Raw genomic sequence first — 16,090 nt, 5'->3', positions numbered from 1 at the left:
GTTATGTTATGCTAATTTATGCTAATGTGTATAGTTATTAGTTGGTTTGGCGTCTCTAGCTTGAACGGTTTAAGAGTTACAATTATTGTTGGTATGCATATATGTAGTTATAATTTATAGCACAGACCAGAGCTGGACCAGAGCTAGTGCGGACCAAAGCAGTAGTTGTGGTCAGTAGTTGTTGTCAGTAGTTGTGGTCAGTAGTTTTGAGGTTGTGGACAGTAATTGTGGTCAGTAGTTGTTGTCAGTAGTTGTGTAGTTGTGCTCATGAGATATGATCAGTAGTTGTGTGGTTGCGGTCAGTAGTTGTGTGGTTATGGTAAGTAGTTGTGGTCATAATGTTTCGTTAGTAGTTGTGTTCAGTAGTGGTCAGTAGTTGTGGTCAGTAGTTTTGAGGTTGTGGACAGTAATTGTGGTCAGTAGTTTTGAGGTTGTTGCCAGTAGTTGTGTGTATGTGGTTAAAAGTTGTGTGGTTATGGTCAGTAGTTAGATGTGGGATCAGTTGTTGTGTGGTCCGAAGTTGTGTGGTTGTGGTCAGTTGTTGTAGTCAGTAGATGAGTGGTCAGTAGTTGTGTGGTTGTTAACAGTAGTTATGTGGTTGTGGTCACTAGATGTGGTAAGCAGTTGTGTGGTTGTGGTCAGAAGTTGTTTGGTTGTTGTCACTAAACGTGGTCAGAAGTTGTGTGGTTGTGGTCACTAGATGTGGTCAGTAGATGAGTGTGGTCAGTAGTTGTGTGGTCAGAAGTTGTGTGGTTGCAGTCAGTAGTTGGTATTTTTGGGGGGTATTTTATTAGGATCCCCATTAGCTGTTGCAAAAGCATCAGATACTCTACCCGGGGTCCACACAAAATGTAAAATATGATATAATACAGAGCATTAATAAACAAGAACAGCTCAAGTGTAACAAAGTGCGCTGAGCGTAGGGAAGCAAGTTCAGGGAGTGTTTTAATGAGAAAAAACACAACATAATCCAAAACAAGAAACACAAACAACGCCAGAAATGAAACTGAAACAGAAACAATAACGCCTGGGGAAGGAACCAAAGGGAGTGACATATAAAGGGCAGGTAATCAAGGAGGTGAACGAGTCCAGGTGAGTCTGATGACGTGCAGGTGCGCATAACGATGGTGACAGGTGTGCGCCATAACGAGCAGCCTGGTGACCTAGAGGCCGGAGAGGAAGCACACGTGACATCAAGGACAGAACTACATCAACATGGAACAGAGTTCCATGCAATAATGGATGTTTATAATACTGTACACTTTCTTGAATTTGTTCTGGATTTGTGGACTGTTAAAAGACCCCTTGTGGCATGTCTGGTGGGGCAAGTGTGTGTGTCAGAGCTGTGTGTAAGTTGACTATGTAAACAATTTGGGATTTTGAACACATGAATGTTTCCTATAAAAAGAAGAAGTGATGCAGTCAGTCTCTCCTCAACTCTTAGAGACTGCCATGCATAGAATTTATATCAGCCCTCTGATTAAGAGCAAGACGTGCTGTTCTGTTCTGGGCCAGCTACAGCTTAACTAGGTCTTTCCTTGCAGCACTCGACCACACGACTGGACAATAATCAAGATAAGACAAAACTAGAGTCTGCAGGATTTTTGTTTTGGAGGGTAATGTCAAAAAAGCAGGGCATGTCTTTATTACGGACAGACCACTCCCCATCTTTACAACCATTGAATCTATATGTTTGGACCATGATAGTTTACAATCTAAGGTAACACCAAGTAATTTAGTCTTCTCAACTTGTTCAACAGCCACACCATTCATTATCAGATTCAACTGAGGTGTAGAACTTACGGAATGATTTGTACCAAATACAATGCTCTTAGTTTTAGAGATGTTCCGGACCAGTTTATTACTGGCCACCCATTTCAAAACAGACTGCAACTCTTTGTTAAGGGTTTCAGTGATTTCATTAGCTGTGGTTGCTGATGCGCATATCGTTGAATCATCAGCTTACATGGACACATGTGTTTTGTTTAATGCCAGTGGCAGGTTATTGGTAAAAATATAAAAGAGTAGAGGGCCTAGAGAGCTGCCCTGCAGTACACCACACTTTACATGTTTGATGTTAGATAAGCTTCCATTAAAGAAAACTCTTTGAGTTCTATTAGATAGATAGCTCTGAATCCACAATAAGGCAGAGGTTGAAGCCATAAAACATAAGTTTAATCAACAACAGGTTATGGTCAACAATATCAAAGGCTGCACTGAAATCTAACAGTACAGCTCCCACAATCTTCTTATTATCAATTTCTTTCAACCAATCATCAGTAATTTGTGTCAGTGCAGTACATGCTGAGTGCCCTTCTCTAAAGGCATGCTGAAAGCCTGTTGTTAATTTGTTTACAGATAAATAGCATTGTGTTTGGTTAAACACAATTTTTTCCAACAGTGTGCTAAGAGCTGGCAACAAGCTGATAGGTCTGCTGTTAGAACCAGTAACAGCCGCTTTACCATTCTTGGGTAGCGGAATTACTTTGGCTTCCCTCCAAGCCTGAGGACAAAGACTTTCCTCTATGCTCTGATTAAAGATATGACAGATAGGAGTGGCAATAGAGTCAGCTACCATCCTCAGTAGCTTTCCATCTAAGTTGTCAATGTCAGAAATGTTGTCGTTATTGATCGATAATAATTTTTTCACCTCTCTCACACTAACTTTTCAAAATTCAAACTTGCAATGCTTTTCTTTCATTATTTGTTATTGGTGCATGAGCATTTTTTATGCAAAGTTTTTGATCTTGCCTTCATAATACAGTTTGTTATTCTTTTTGTTGAGTTTAGTCACATCATTTCTCAATTTGCAGTAAGTCAGCCAGTCAAATGTGCAGCCAGACTTATAAGCCACTCCTTTTGTCCCATCTCTTTCAACCATACCCTTTTTCAATTCCTCATCAATCCATGGAGCCTTAAGAGTTCTAACAGTCAGTTTCTTATCAGGTGCATGTTTATCAATAACAAAAATAAGCTATTTCATAAATTCATCAAGTGCAGCATCTGGATTCTCCTTATTAATCACATCAGACCAACAAATATAAAAAATTAAATAATGAGCATGGCCTTATTTCTGTTACAGCATGTTGGATGACTGTCATTCATATTCCATTCACCCAGTTCAATGCAACATCGATAGGTTTAGGCTACTACATGATACTCGATTTTCCCTATACCCATCATGAGGTTGCTACAACCTAGACTATGAAGGAAAGTTTACAACGTAGGTGCACACAGGTCGAGAGAAAAATTGAGATGACAGACAGTGACATATGGACAGACAGTGACACATTCAATACCGTCTTGCACACTCTTAACTGCATCTAGCTTATCTAGGGTGTAATCATTAGTCCAACATTTGCAGACAAGAGTTTTTATGGGACAAATTCAGGAATTTGTGTCCCCGTTTCATTTGCTTCCATTTAAGAAACATTTTTCAACAGAATTGGTGGAATGAATTCACCCCTGATCACGCATAAACACAATTCACTTTCATACCTGCCACGTTGTATTCCTTCTCGCCTCTATGCACACTCCTACTCTCACCTTTTCTTTTCGTTTGTGGACTTCAATGAACAACACATCAGCTGTATGTGACCAGTCGGGGGGGAAAAAAATCATAACCGCTACACACAGCCTATATTGTTGTCTCAATATTAGCTACAGTAACATCCTAGTCAACATAGCTAATATAACTAATGCGTTAGTTAACCTGTCTGGGCTAGGGGGCAGTATTTTCACGGCCGGATGAAAAACATACCCAATTTAAACAGGTTACGACTCTGGCCCAGAAACTAGAATATGCATATTATTAGTAGATTTGGATAGAAAACACTCTGAAGTTTCTAAAACTGTTTGAATGGTGTCTGTGAGTATAACAGAACTCATATGGCAGGCAAAAACCTGAGAAGAATTCAAGCAGGAAGTGGAAAGTCTGAGAATTGAAGTTCTTCTTTTGATTCTCTATCGAAGCTACAGTGTCTGTGGGGTGACGTTGCACTCCTTAAGGCTTCCATTGGCTGTCTAAAGCCTTCAGAAAGTGGTTTGAACCTTCTCCTGTCACTGGGCAGATAATAGGAGCTCAGTTACTGAGTGGTCTGCCTGGCAACAAAGTGATTGGATATGCGCGGTCACGCGAGCAAGCCCTTCCTTCTTTTTCTTCTTGAATGAATATGCTATTGTCCGGTTGGAATATTATCGCAATTTTACGTTAAAAATACCATAAAGATTGATTTTAAATAGCGTTTGACATGCTTCTAAGTACGGTAATGGAACATTTTGACTTTTCGTCTCTCGTTCCGCGATCGCGCGTAATGCCTTTTGATAATGATCTGTACGCACGAACAAAACGGAGGCATTTGTACATAAATATGGATTATTTCGAACAAAAAAAACATTTCTTGTGGAAGTAGCAGTCCTGGGAGTGCATTCTGACGAAGATCAGCAAAGGTAAGAGAATATTTCTAATACTAATTCTGAGTTTAGGTTGCCCCGAACATGGTGGGTGTCTGAATAGCTCACCGTGATGGCTGAGCTATGTACTCAGAATATTGAAAAATGTACTTTCTCCGTAAAGCTATTTTAAAATCTGACACAGCGGTTGCATCAAGGAGTAGTCTATCTATAATTCTTTAAATAATTGTTATATATTTTGTCAACGTTTATGATGAGTATTTTTGTAAATTGATGTGCACATTCACCGGATGTTTTGGTGGGAATACATTTTCTGAACATCACGCGCCAATGTAAAATGCTGTTTTTGGATATAAATATGAACTTTATCGAACAAAACATACATGTATTGTGTAACATAATGTCCTAGGAGTGTCATCTGATGAAGATCGTCAAAGGTTAGTGCTTCATTTAGCTGTGTTTTGGGTTTTATTGACACATGTCCTTGCTTGGAAAATGGCTGTGTGATTATTTTTGTCTATGTACTCTCCTAACATAATCTAATGTTTTGCTTTCGCTGTAAAGCCTTTTTGAAATCGGACAATGTGGTTACATCAAGGAGAAGTGTATCTTTAAAATGGTGTAAAATAGTTGTATGTTTGAGAAAGATGAATTATGACATTTTGTTGTTTTTGAATTTGCCGCCCTGATATTTCACTGGCTGTGTCCTGCAGGTGGCTGTGTCCGCTAGCGCCCCACCTAGCCCATAGAAGTTAACCTGCTACAATCATGCAGTAATGTTAGAGTGTACAGTGGCTTGCGAAAGTTTTCACCCAACTCACCCAATTTTTCCTATTTTCTTGCCTTAGAACCTGGAATTAAAATTGATTTTTGGGGGGTTTGTATCATTTGATTTACACAACATGCCTACCACTTTGAAGATGCTAAAAATGTTTTATTGTGAAACAAACAAGAAATAAGACAGAAAAAATGAAAACTTGAGCGTGCATAACTATTCACACACCCCCCAAAAGTCAATACTTTATAGAGCCACCTTTTGCAGCAATTACAGCTCAAAGTCTCTTGGGGTATGTCTCTATAAGCTTGGCACATCTAGCCACTGGGATTTTTGCCCATTCTTCAAAGCAAAACTGCTTCAGCTCCTTCAACTTAGATGGGTTCCGCTTGTGTACAGCAGTCTTTAAGTCATATCACAGATTCTCAATTGGATTGAGGTCTGGACTTTGACTAGGCCATTCCAAGACTTTTAAATGTTTCCCCATTAAACCACTCAAGGGTTGCTTTAGCAGTATGCTTAGGGTCATTGTCCTGCTGGAAGGTGAACCTCCGTCCCGGTCTCAAATCTCTGGAAGACTGAAACAGGTTTCCCTCAAGAATTTCCCTGTATTTAGCCCCGTCCATCATTCCTTCAATTCTGACCAGTTTCCCAGTCCCTGCCGATGAAAAACATCCCCACAGCATGATGCTGCCACCACCATGCTTCACTGTGGGGATGGTGTTCTCGAGGTGAATGGTGTTGGGTTTGCGCCAGACATAGTGTTTTCCTTGATGGCCAAAAAGCTAAATTTTAGTCTCATCTGACCAGAGTACCTTCTTCCATATGTTTGGGGAATCTCCCACATGCCGTTTGGCGAACACCAAACATGTTTGCTCATTTTCTTCTGGCCAGTCTTCCGTAAAGCCCAGCTCTGTGGAGTGTACGGCTTAAAGTGGTTCGATGGACAGATACTCCAATCTCCGCTGTGGAGCTTTGCAGCTCCTTCAGGGTTATCTTTTGTCTCTTTGTTGCCTCTCTGACTAATGCCCTCCTTGCCTGGTCTATGAGTTTTGGTGGGCGGCCCTCTCTTGGTGGTGGTGTTGCAGACTCTGGGGCCTTTCAGAACAGGTGTATATATACTGAGATCATGTGACAGATCATGTGACACTTAGATTGCACACAGGTGGACTTTATTTAACTAATTATGTGACTTCTGAAGTTAATTGGTTGCACCAGATCTTATTTAGGGGCTTCATAGCAAAGGCGGTGAATACATATGCACGCACCACTTTTCCGTTTTTTAATAAATGTTTTAAATTTCACTTCACCAATTTGGACTATTTTGTGTATGTCCATTACATGAAATCCAAACAAAAATCAATTTAAATTACAGGTTGTAATGCAACAAAATATGAAAAACACCAAGGGGGTGAAGACTTTTGCAAGGCACTAAGCAGTCAGTAAGCAGTTACACCGGCCGGCCCCAGTGGCAATAAATTAATAAAACCAAAAGCTTACCTTGACTTGGAAGAGTTCCAGTGTTGTGTTGAATAGTCAAAGCCAGCTAGCTAACATAGCATCCCTCTATTTGAGCCGGGTGTTTGAGTAATGAAACTAGCCAGCTGCATTTGCTAGCTAAGTAAAAAAAATGAAATCTCTTACTATCTCTCTTGCTTCTCCTACATTTTTGAAGAAATTAATTTGTTGGAAACTGTTGAACTATTGTCTTTCTCTCTCTTTGAGTCAACTACTCACCACATTTTAAGCACTGCTCTGCTAGCTAGCTGTAGCTTATGCTTACCATACTAGATTCATTCTCTGATCCTTTGATTGGGTGGACAACATGTCAGTTCATGCTGCAAGAGTTTTGATAGGTTGGAGGACGTCCTCCAGAAGTTGTCATAATTACTGTGTAAGTCTGTGGAAGGGGGTGAGAACCAAGAACCTCATAGTTTTTGTATTGAAGTCAATGTACCAAGAGAAGGATGAAAGCTAGCTGTCCTCTGGCTACACCATGGTGCTACGCTACAGAGTGCTGTTGAGGCTACTGTAGACCTTCTTTGCAAAACAGTGTGTTTTAATCAATTATTTGTCAACGTGAGTATATTTAGTATAGTTTTATCTAAAAAGAAAAACTTTTTCAATGTTTTACCATTTTAATTTTTTATGAAATTAACTGAAGAGGATGGTCCTCCCCTTCCTCCTCTGAGGAGCCCCCTTCCTCCACCTGAACCAGATTACAGGCACTGCTTACAGTGAGAAGCTTCATCTGCAGCGGACAGCGTGATGAAAATCAATCAATATTCAGGTCCCCAAGGAAGTAGACCTCTCTGTTTTCATCACATACATTATCAAGTATTTGACACATATTTTTTAGATACTGACTGTTAGCACTTGGTGGCCTATAGCAACACCCCAAAAGAAAAGGCTTTAGATGTGCCGAGGGAACCTGGAACCACAACACTTCAATAACACTTGACATAAGATATTCTCTAAGCATTAACATCTGGCAGCTTTTGTGGCTGGAATAAGTTCTTTCCTCTTCTGGCTCTTTCCAGAACAGCTACCTTGTCCTTGAACCTCAGGAATCGGCCGATGGTGGGTTTTCCAGTTCTGTGGGCGTGCTCCACCTCAATCTTCCTGTGGTCCATCTTAAATTTCTCTGAGATCATTTCCCTCACTTTGTCCTCAGACTGTGTCCAGGTCTCATGTGGAGATTCTGCATTTCATCCACAACCATGTTGTTCCTCCTTAATTGTCCCTCAAGATAATCTGATTTCTCCGTCATTGTTATCATGGATTCACACACAGAACTGCTGTCCTCTCTCAATGGCTTACAGATTGCTGTCATCTTGCCGTTCTCCTGTTAAAACTCATCACGGTGACCATGGGAGATCTGCAAACTGTTCTTCAGGTCCTGGACCTCTCTGATTCGGTCGTCCATTCTTTTATTAGTTGACTCCACCAGTATTTGGACAAAACACTTGAAGCTATTTTGTTGTTGTTGTAATGACTGCTTGTAGAAGTATTTTGTTCATTTAAAAGATCCTTCACCTGTGATAGATTGACACAACTGTCCTCAACGGTACTGCCGCCGGCTTTGGTCTTTGTCATGGTAGCTAGCAACGTAGGTTATGCTGTTACTCCTCACAGTTCCAAACAGGGCAGGTCACAAACCCGAGATAATCCGCGGTCCCAGCCACAATGGTTAACTGCGTAGCGGCCTGCGTTCATTCACTCAAGAAAACCCCGCTAGCTTGATAGGCAGATAGCTAGCAGCTAGACTAGCTTCTTCGCCAAATAGCTCCTCAGAACCGGCCTTGGTTGTGAGGATCACTGGACAGAGAGTAGCAGTCCCAGCAACTGATGCCGTCTGCGTAGGATCCAAACTCAAAAGTTAGCTAGCTAGTAAGAAACTTTTCAACACAATTTCAAAACATCAAACTTTCCAACACAACAAACCGAGCTCTCCCTCGTTCAATAGGAAGTGACTGAAGTTGTGTGGTTGTTGTCACAAGATGTAGTAAGCACTTGTGTGGTTGTGGTCAGAAGTTGTGTGGTTGTGGTCAGTAGATGTGAGGTTGTGGTCACTAGATGTGGTCAGCAGTTTTATGTTTGTGGTCAGAGGTCCTGTGGTTGTGGTCAGTATTTGAGTTGTTAGTAGTTGTGTGGTAAAAAAGCTGTGTGGTTGTAGTCAGTTGTTGTGTGGTTGTGGCCAGTAGTTGTGTGTTTGCGGTCAGTCATTGTGGTCAGTAGTTGTGTGGTTGTGATCTGTAGTTGTGTGGTTCAGCTGTTGTGTGGTCAGTAGTTGTGTGGTTGTGGTCACTAGATGTGGTCAGCAGTTTTATGTTTGTGGTCAGAAGTCCTGTGGTCATGGTCAGTGGTTGAGTCATCAGTAGTTGTGTGGTCAGAAGATGTATGGTAGTTGTCAGTTGTTCTGTGGTTGTGATCAGTAGTTGTGGTCAGTAGTTGTGGTCAGTAGTTGTGGTCAGTAGTTGTGTGGTTGTGGTTAGTCATTGTGGTCAGTAGTTGTGGTCAGTAGTTGTGTGGTTGTGATATGTAGTTGTGTGGTTCAGTTGTTGTGTAGTCAATATGTATGTGGTTGTGGTCAGTAATTGTGGTCACCCGCTTCACACTCGTGTAACAGTGTAGGTTCCGTCCCTCTCTTCGCCCCAACCTGGGCTCGAACCAGGGACCCTTGCACACATCAACAACTGACACCCCACGAAGCATCGTTACCCATCGCGCCACAAAAGCCGCGGCCCTTGCAACGCAAGGGGCAACCCTACTTCAAGTCTCAGAGCGAGTGACGTCACCGATTGAAACGCTATTAGCGCGCACCACCGCTAACTAACTAGCCATTTCACATCGGTTACACTCACCCCCCCTTTGACCTCCTCCTTTTCCGCAGCAACCAATGATCCGGGTCAACAGCATCAATGTAACAGTGTAGGTTCCGTCCCTCTCTTCGCCCCAACCTGGGCTCGAACCAGGGACCCTTGCACACATCAACAACTGACACCCCACGAAGCATCGTTACCCATCGCGCCACAAAAGCCGCGACCCTTGCAACGCAAGGGGCAACCCTACTTCAAGTCTCAGAGCGAGTGACGTCACCGATTGAAACGCTATTAGCGCGCACCACCGCTAACTAACTAGCCATTTCACATCGGTTACACTCGTCATAATTTTTGCCCATAGCAAAGGCTCCATTTGTGCTGCTCATTGATGACACAGAAAGCTGTTAGTACACGTTAGCTAGCCACTTTTTGTCACTCTAAACTCCAAAAATACAGCTGTAACTTGTTATTGGTAGAAGCTATTCCTAATCCACTCTATCCAATCAGAGGGGTACAGCCCACAGAAAAACTAGCCAGTTAAGTTATTTAGAGCACGGAGCATGATCCTGGAAAAGACGAAGCTAGTAAGCATTAGAAATCTTGTCTTTATCATTCCAAGTCGTCCAGACCGGGGAAATATTCTTAATTTTAGTGCTAGCTGTTCGTTCTGTAACAGACAAATCATGAGCTATGAAGACATTTATTCCCGCCAGTCAGGCATTGCTAGGCAACAGTAGCCTTGGCAACACTGCTCCCTTGTGGCTAAAGTGTGAGAAACATGCTATCATACTGTAAATTCGTGCTTTAATATTAACTAAATATTGCACTCTGACCCACAATTGTCTTTGCTAGATTAATGACACTGTTAGACAAAGCAAGTAAAGTGAACTTCAAAAAGTGATGTTGTTTTATTGGAATTTGCAGCTGTTGTTGGTAAATAATTAATCTGCTAGCTTCTGACATGACTTACTGCACCTGGAAAGAGAGCAGTTGATGGGTTACTAAAACACCTCTATCTACAGATTGGTAGACGCTATTTCTAATCTGTTTTGGGATTTGACACGCAGAGAAGTAGGGGAAGATTTCATACCCTCTATGTTTTTGTCTGACTTGTTGGGGGAGAGGTCAAAACGGCAGCTGTTTGGAAAGTTTGGGGAAAATGTGGTAATGCAGTTATTAAAACAGCTGTACCGTAAGATCTGAAGTGAATATGTTGGTTCCGTGAACAGATATAAATAGCATAGAAGTAGAGGAAGATTTCATACCCTCTAACTTTTTGTCTAACTTGTTGGGGTAGTGGACAAAATGGCAGTTGTTTGCAAAAAAGTCACAGAAAATGTTGTTAGTGCGGTAACTAAAACAGCTGTATTGTTAAATTCGTACCGGATATTTCTGTTATTATTTCAGATTTGAATAGCAGAGAAGTAGACCAAGATGTCATACCCTTTAACGTTTTGTCTAAGTTGTTAGAAAAGTGGTAAAAGTAGATGATTTGTGCCAAAAGTTGTATTGTTGCATTGACAGTGAATGGCAGTTGGAAGTGATGATGTCACAATTGGGAGCTTTAGAATGTTGAGGAAATGCCAGATCGAGTGAAACCATTCAGCATGTTTTAAAGTTTGAATTAGCTTAAAGGGTGTATGAGGAGTAGCGTGCAAAGAGTAATAAGAAGAAGAAAAAGGAGAAGAAGAAGAAGCATGTCAAAGATTGAAACTGGGGCTTTTGCTGCGCAAGCCCCACAAATAAAGAGGAACCATATGGATGTAGTCTGCCAGGACTGGGGGTGAAACAAAATGGTGGCAAATTACTTCAGCTGTAAAAGGAGTGCTTAGGGACAAGCCGATGGACCCGGCATACACATAAGTGTCCCGGTATCCTGAAATGACCCTGTTGGGTTCATGTTATTATTGAAGCTTGTTGTCCGTGATCTTGGATCAGATTTCTCCGACCTGTGCCAAGAGCAACACTACCCTCTCTAGCAGCCCAGCTTTGCTGCCTACCCCTCTCTGCCCCCTTACCCCCTACCCATTACCCCACTTCACCTATTGTACCTCAGAGTGCTATCTCCCCTCTGATCATTGCACTCTGAGTGGCAGATAAACAATATAAAACACCATCAGGGCATTAAAAAAAGAGTGATGACTTGATGAGACAGCGTCAGAGACACTAATATTTCCTTCTCTTTTCCTTTTGCTTGGGGTAGGGAGTGGAAGTACTACTCTGTTTAGGTTGTTTTTGGACTCTGCGCAGTGGTGAACATGAGAGACAGAGAGAGAGAGAGAGAAAGAGGGAGAGATCGAGAGAGAAAGAGAGAGAATTGGACTCTGCTTTCATAAGGAGTTCATTATGATTTAAAACAATAAGGCAGGCTCCATTCAGATTGGCCTGGATGACAGAGTAATCTCCTGTGATTTTCAGACTGGGCCCGGGAGGGCTGAGGGGCTGGACAGACGCCAAGACAACCAACCCCTCTGCCCGAATAGGGATGTAGACAGAGAAACAGAGAAGAAAGAGAGAGAGAGATAAAGAGCATTGCAAAAACTGATACTTTTTAAAAGACCCCAGTTAGCAAGTGTTATCTGTTGAATCTTTTGTTATTTGTTGTTATGAACTAGTTTGGCGGTGTTGCTCTGTGTTGCTTACTGTGCACTGTTGATGCACTGCTCCCTGTAATGTGGGTTACATGTAGTTAAGGGTTGTCATGGGTTTCATCCAGTGGACCTGTTGGTTGGTCAATGTGACTGTACATTGTTTTTTTTCAGTCTACCCTTCCACTGTGCTGTAAACTGTTTGGAGGAGCATTAGGATGAGTGATTACCAAGATGTTCGACAAGAAACACACACATACACACACCCTCTGTAATTCAGTATATTCTAATAAAAAAATCTAATGAGAACCCCATGATGAGGTAGTAGAGTTTAGAGCCAGAAGCTGGGGCCAGTGTTAAATAATGACTTCTTTGATACTTCTATTATTTTGAGAGGATGGAGTAACATTAACATTCTGATGAACTTTTTTTCTTTCTCCTGAACCATCTTCTGTTCGGCTGATTCAATTAGAAGAACAGAATAAGAAAGGTCTAACAAGACAAATTCACTTTACTCAGCCTCCAAAATAAATTAATATGGCGCTATCAAAAATATGCCACTTCAAAAGGAAAATTAAGACAATATGTTGTTGTTGACTGGGTCAGTGAGGGGAGTGGTTGTCTTTACAGAGACCCACATTCATTTTTGGTTGATTTGATTTGAGGGAAGTAACACCAACTTTCCTGGGAAAATAAGTATTCTCATACACCAAACCATGTCTTTTTGGGGAATTGCTATTTCAGAGTTATACAAAGCACAGACATACAGTACCAGTTAAACGTTTGGACACACCTACTCATTCAAGGGTTTTTATTTATTTGGACTATTTTCTACATTGTAGAATCATAGTGAAGACATCAAAACTATGAAATAACACACATGGAAACTTCTTCGGGATCGGTGTCCCTTCCACGGGAAGGTTGAGCTAACGTAGACTAACGAGATAAGCATGAGGTTGTAAGTAACAATAACATTTCCCAGGACATAGACATATCTGATATTGGCAGAAAGCTTAAATTCTTGTTAATCTAACTGCACTGTCCAATTTACAGTAGCTATTACAGTGAAATAATACCATGCTATTGTTTGAGGGAAGTGCACAATTTTGAACACAAAAAGCTATTAATAAACAAATTAGGCACATTGGGCAGACATTTTGAACAGAAATGCAATGGTTCATTGGATCAGTCTAAAACTTTGCACATGAACTGCTGCCATCTAGTGGCCAAAATCTAAATTGCACCTGGGCTGGAATAATACATTATAGCCTTTCTCATGCATTTCAAAGATGATGGTACAAAAAAAATACAAAAGAACGGTTGTTTTTTTCTTTGTATTACCTTTTACCAGATCTATTGTGTTATATTCTCCTACATTCCTTTCACATTTACACAAATTTCAAAGTGTTTCCTTTCAAATGGTACCAAGAACATGCATACCCTTGTTTCAGAGCCTGAGCTACAGGCAGTTAGATTTGGGTATGTCATTTCAGGCAAAAATGGAAAAAAGGGGCGGATCCTTAAGAGGATCAAAAAAATGAATAAAAAACATTTTATATTTGAGATTCTTCAAAGTAGCCACCCGGTGCCTTGATGATGACAGCTTTGCACACTCTTGGCATTCTCTCAAGCAGCTTCACCTGGAATGCTTTTCCAACAGTCTTGAAGGAGTTCCAACGTATGCTGAGCACTTGTTGGCTGCTTTTCCTTCACTCTGCCGTCCAACTTATCCCAAATGAGTTGAGGTCAGGTGATTGTAGAGACCAGGTAATCTGATGCAGCACTCCATCACTCTCCTTCTTGGTCAAATAGCCCTTGCTGAAAAACAAATGATAGTCCCACTAAGTGCAAACCAGATGGGATGGCATATTGCTGCAGAATGCTGTGGTAGCCATGCTGGTTAAGTGTGCCTTGAATTCGAAATAAAACACTGACAGTGTCACCAGCAAAGCACCCCCACAACATCACACCTCCTACTCCATGCTTCACGGTGGGAACCACACATGCAGAGATCATCCGTTCACTTACTCTGTGTCTCACAAAGACACAGCAGTTGGAACCAAAGTACAGATTTCCACCCGTCTAATGTCCATTGCTCATGTTTCTTGGCCCAAGCAAGTCTCTTCTTATTATTGGTGTGCAAACCAGATGCAAACCAGATGGGATGGCATATCGCTGCAGAATGCTGCGGCAGCCATTCTGGTTAAGTGTGCCTTGAATTCTAAATAAATCAGTGACAGTGTCACCAGCAAAGCACCCCCAACAACATCACACCTACTCTATGGTACACGGTGGGAACCACACACGCGGAGATCATCCGTTCACCTATTCTGCATCTCACAAAGACATGGCACAGACATACAGTCATACAGTCTGAAGACATTTAAGAAATGTATGTCTTAAAGTGTTGATGGACTGTAGTTTCTCTTTGCTTATTTGAGCTGTTCTTGCCATAATATGGACTTGGTCTTATAGGGCTATCTTCTGTATACCACCCCTACCTTGTCACAACACAACTGATTGGCTCAAAATGCATTAAGAAGGAAAGAAATTCCACAAATGAACTTTTAACAAGGCACACCTGTTCATGCATCCCAGGTGACATGAAGCTGGTTGAGAGAATGCCAAGTGTGTGTAAAGCTGTCATCAAGGCAAAGGGTAGCTACTTTGAAGAATCTCATATATAAAATATATTTTGATTTGTTTAACACTTTTTTGGTTACTTCATGATTCCATATGTGTTATTTCATAGTTTTGATGTCTTCACTATTATTCTACAATGTAGAAAATAGTACAAATAAAGAAAAACCCTTAAATGAGTAGGTGTGTCCAAACTTTTGACTGGTACTTTATATATTCCCCAAATCCTTGTTACAGACTAATTTCTAAATGAATCTATAGTGCACATAGTCCCAGAGTCTCCCCTGTTGTTAACTAGCAGAACAACAGTGTGGGGCTAGTTCTGTTAAGAGGCTCTTTATGAGCAGTCTCTACCCAGGCTTGGTGCCTTCAGGACAGTGGAGGTGGGGTGTGTGACAGGCCCTAACCCAGCTGTTCACACAGAACCCTTTTACACAACACACTGGACAAGAGGGCACACTCACTCACTGGTAATACATTTTTGTTATGTGTGGGCGGGGGACAAACGGGTGCTCTGCCTCCACTCTGGCCAGACATGAGGCTTTAGGGATGGTGTGTTTGCTGAAGGGATGTCCTGACTAAGATCATCCACTCTTTGTCCAAATACTCATTCACTATGCAGACACTTGTATGACATTTAGATTTGTCTGGTGTACAAACTGTCTTCTCAAGCAGCTTGCAAAATCTACTTTAAATCATATTATTAGTCCTCTGTATGACTATTCTCCAGCCATAAAGCACAGTATGGTGTGGTAAAGACAATGTCTGATTCTCACAGTGATATAAATGTGGAGATATCACTCATGCATCATCAACTATCTGTTGCTCTCCTCTCCCTTTTCCAGTCAGACCTGACCAGACCCGACCACAGGCGTAACCACAATGAGACTTACTCACACACACCCTCACTTGCACACATGTAGGCATGCTCATGTACACACACACACACACACACACACACACACACACACACACACACACACACACACACACACACACACACACACACACACACACACACACACACACACACACACACACACACACACACACACACACACACACACAAGACCCTACTACAGTAACTTAACAAAGTGTGCTTCCCTTTGACTGCTCTCACCAAACTCCCAGAGGACTTCAGTAGTATTGTTGGCTTGCTCTTTTTATGACAGCATATTAACATCAAATCAAATCAAATCAAATTGTATTGGTCACATACACATGGTTAGCAGATGTTAATGTGAGTGTAGCGAAGTGCTTGTGCTTCTAGTTCCGACCGTGCAGCAATATCTAACAAGTAATCTAACAATTTCACTACAACTACCTCATACACAGAGGAATGAATAAGAATA

The sequence above is a fragment of the Salmo salar genome, chromosome 09 (assembly GCF_965601325.2).
Source record: "Salmo salar chromosome 09, fSalSal1, whole genome shotgun sequence".
In the NCBI taxonomy this organism is placed as follows: Eukaryota; Metazoa; Chordata; class Actinopteri; order Salmoniformes; family Salmonidae; genus Salmo; species Salmo salar.
Note: the sequence above shows the minus strand (reverse complement) of the source record.